A 4,335-nucleotide genomic window follows, 5' to 3' on the forward strand; every position below is an offset into this window, starting at 1 on the left:
ACAGACTCACGTGGATGTTAAAGTCAATGGCTAGTTTTTTTCCTTTTGTTGAGACAGGGTGTTGCTCTGTCACCTGGGCTATAGTGCGGTGGTGTCATCGTAGCTCATTGCACTCTCAAACTCCTGGGCTCAAGCGATCCTCCTGCCTCAGCCTCCTACATGTATGCACCACCACACCTGGCTAATTTTTCTATTTTTTGGTAGAGCTGGGATTTCGCTATGTTACCCAGGCTGGTCTCAAACTCCTGGCCTGAAGCGATCCTCCTGCCTTGGCCTCCCAAAGTGCTGGATTGCAGGTGTGAGCCACCGTGCCCAGCCACTCCCGTGGGTCTGTCTATAGCTTGGTGAAAGGCTCACTCCTCCATTACCGTGACCGCAGCTAAGGCACAGAGAAAACGGAAAGCCTTGGAGGAGGGTCGACTTCTGCTGCGCGAGATCGGCATGATGCAGGGGGTCTGTCGTTTTGCTGAGCAGTATTCGCCACAGACCCGCCACTACCACCTACCCAGAGGAAGTGCCTTTAGGAGTGGAGGCCAAGGAAGTCTTCCTTTAAGGAGCTCCTCTCCCACCAGCCTACAGGGCAATTATGCTGCTGTTCCTAGAAACTGCTGACACAGTCCGACAAGCCTTAACATAACACAAAAGAGCAGGAGCCAGAGAAGCTCAGATACTGGCTGCTCACGGGCTCCGAGCACAGGCAGGGTTTATTTCCATAACGACAGCTGGAAGTTCAACACGCACTACCATTCACCAACACGCAGGCATCGCCCTGAACTCAGGAGGCCATATCTTCCCCCACTCTCAGGGAGAAGGAGCGATGGGGACAGACGGCCTCTACTGGCAGCTCTGTAGGTTGGGAGTGCCAAATCATCTTGCCACAGTTTAGTTGATCAATAAGTATGCACGCTGGGCAAGACACTGCAAGGGTCCCAAGCCCCTCCGGGTGGACAGGATAGCCACAGCGTCTCTAGCGCTGCTGCTCCTCCGCACCACCGTGCAGTTGCCCTTGACCCCTTTCCAAACCTGTGGAAATGGAGCCTCCCCAGTCCCAGCACTAGGGACTGGCAGCTCCCTGGACCTCCTCCTTCCGCCAGGAAACAACCGCCCTCTCCATCTCTGACCACTCGCTGGGATGCACATAATCAACATCACCTTCAAGCCCTCAGAGACACTGGAGCACAAGCCACAGTCACTCCTGGGGGCCCAGAGCACTAACGATTGGCTGCTCATTCCCCTCTGGAATCTCTGGGCCAACCAGTGACAAGCAAAGATATCACCACTGATGCTGCAGTGGGCGCCACTGGAAACAAAAATCTACTGGTCATGGTGGTTCCCCTCCCTTTCCTACATCCTATTACAGGCACAGACATCTTAACCTGCTGACACTCACGTGGAACAAATCCAAGTTCCTGGCTGTTCTGGTGGGACTGGTATGTTTGGCCTGAACAGTGGTGGTGGCTACTTCACCACGGTATGACCTGTGCTAAGGAACTGAGGGACTAGAGCTCATGATAAAATGTCCTCTAGAAACCAAGGTTATTAAATATACAATATACTCTTTCAACTGTCCCATTTGACCAGTCCTTAAACATGCTATAAGTGAGTGACACCTAACCATTGATCATAACAGAGACTTCAATGTCCTGGTACCCCCATCAAGGCCCAAACCCTGAACACAGTTTGGTTAACAGAAGACAAAGAAACCAAACCAAAGCCAAAATTAGTACAAGAAAAAAGTAATAAAGAGCAGAAATAAGTGAAACACTAGACTAGAAAAATATTTCAAAAACATGAAATTAAGAGTTGTTTTTTTGCAAAGATAAACAAAATCAAAAACCTTTAGCTACTTTATAAAAAGAACTCCAAAAAATCAGAGATGAAAAATGAAGTATTAAAACTGATTCCACAGAAATACAAAGGATAATAAGATATTATTATGAAAAAATGTACACCAAAAAATGGGAAAACCCAGGAAAAAGAGAAAATTTCTGGACACATACAGTCTACCAAGTTTGAGTCATGAAGAAATAGGAATTTGACCAATAATGACCAACAAGATTGAGTCTCCCATGGGAAAAAGCCCAAGACCTAAAAAATTCACTGCTGAATTCTACCAGCATTTAGAGAAGAATTAACGCCAATACTTCTCAAATTGTTCCAAAGGAATTGTAGAGAAGGGAATTCTTCCAAACTCGCGCTTTGAGGTCAGCATTACTCTGGTACCAAAATCAGACAAGGACAAAACAAAAAAGGGAAACTATAGGCCAATATCCCTGATGATCATAGATGCAAAAATCCTCAACATAATAAGAGCAAATAAAATTCAACAGCACATTAACAAGATCATTTACCATGATCAAGTGGGTTTTATCCCAGGGATGCAAGGATGGTTCAACATATGGAAATCAATGTACATGATACATCATATTAACAGGATAAAGAACAAAAATCACACGATAGTTTCAATAGATGTAGAAAAAAGCATTTTGAAAAAAAATCCAATACTCCTTTATGATAAAAACTCTCAACAAATGAGGTATTCGATGAATGTACCTAAACATAGCAAAGGCCATATATGATAAAGGCATAGCTACCAATCACACCAAATGGGGAAAATTTGGAAGCCTTTCCTCTAACATCTGGAACAAGACAAGGATGCCCACTTTCACTACTTTTATTCAAAACAATATTGGAAATCCTGGCCAGAGTAATTAGGCAACAGAAAGAAATAAAGGGCACCCAAATTGTAAGGAGGAAGTCAAACTGTCCCTGTTCACAGATGGCATGATCTTACATAAAGAAATCCCTAAGCACTCCACCAGAAAACCATCTGAACTGATAAACGAGTAAAGCTGTAGAATAAAAACAAAAAACAACATAAATCATCAGTGATGTTTTTATATTTTAATAGCAAACTATCAAGAAAGATATCAAGAAAGCAATTTAGTTTACAATAACTACAAAAAAACCCCCAAATACCTGGAATGAATTTAACCAAGGAGCTGAATGATCTATACAGTCAAAACTATACACCACTTATGAAAAATATTGAAAAGGACCCATAAAAATGCAAAGATATCCTATGTTCATGTATTGGAAGAATTAATATTTTTTCAACATCCATGTTACCCAGAGTAATCTACAGACTCAATGCAGTCACTATAAAAATACCAATTACTTTCTTCCCAGAGATAAAACAAAAAGTCCTGAAGGGAGAAGCTGGTGGGGCCGGAGGCACCTGTGTGGCCAGAGACGGGTGAGTGTGGCCCAGGCTCGGACTGAGATATTTGTAGAGCAATTGAATTGCTGGAAAAACTGCAAAGGAGTGGAGAGGTACCACCAGAGAACTTCAGGCTTTACAAAAAGTCCTTCGAAGTGAGTTCCGCCATGCCGTGAGAGAGGCAAATGCACACGTCTCGAGACCGTGGACGGCAGCAGCAGCAGTCCTGCAGTGAGAGTTAACGCAAAGGCCACCATGGCTGCATTTGCTGCCAGCGAAGGACAGTCTCATCCTTGAGTCACTGAGCTACCCAAAACAGAAGAAGGCCTTGGATTCAGTACTATGGGAGGTGAAGAACAAAAACTCTCCCATCAATAGATCTCGAGTAATTCCAGGTGGAATTGCTGATAGACGTGGGAGACTCAAACGAGGAGGTCGACTCCTTTCTGTTAATGGAGTGAGCGTGGAAGGAGAAACGGCATGAAAAAAAGCCACTGGAGGGAAGGTTAAAATTCGTTGTTCGATGTACACCCAAAGTCTTGGAAGAAATGGAGTCACGCTATGAAAAAGTTAGATCAGCCAAACCTAGGCAACAGACCTAATACAGTTCAAAACTTGATATTCCGTTTTGCTTCTTAGCTAGAGAAGTTCTACTTGTGACTTACAGATGGTTGCAATGCCCAGGATTGTAAAAAACCAGAAACTTCCCATGAAATTCTCCTTGCTGTTTTATAAATGCCTATTTTAACATCACTTACAGTTCCAGGGATGCATACACTTTTTTTCCGATGAGAAAAAGTCAAAGGTGATGAGGGGAGTTCTGTCCTGCTGTTTTTACAGGCCTTTTTCAAAGACAGATTTTGTCATATACTTGTTACAGATTTTTTAAGATGCTTTTTAAATATTAAAATGTACTTTTACATTCTTAATCTTTTTTAAAAAAAAGTTTTCTTCATTTGGCTGCTTATTTAAAAGTAACAGTTCTCCAGTTTTGTTTTTTTTTTTGCTTAGTCAATTTTTTTTTAACCTGTGAAATTTCTTTACAGTTTTCCAAGAAATTAAACGTAGCAGTCTCACCTGCAGCAGTTCATTACATTGTCAGTGTTAACATCACT

General features: G+C 42.8%; 1 pseudogene; it reads left to right on the plus strand.

The window, feature by feature from the left end:
• The first annotated feature begins 817 nt into the window (after positions 1–817).
• LOC105823623 lies at positions 818–3,822 on the plus strand (annotated as a pseudogene).
• Positions 3,823–4,335: the final 513 nt, after the last annotated feature.

Source organism: Propithecus coquereli, unplaced genomic scaffold (assembly GCF_000956105.1).
Source record: "Propithecus coquereli isolate 6110/MARCELLA unplaced genomic scaffold, Pcoq_1.0 Scaffold686, whole genome shotgun sequence".
NCBI lineage: Eukaryota > Metazoa > Chordata > Mammalia > Primates > Indriidae > Propithecus > Propithecus coquereli.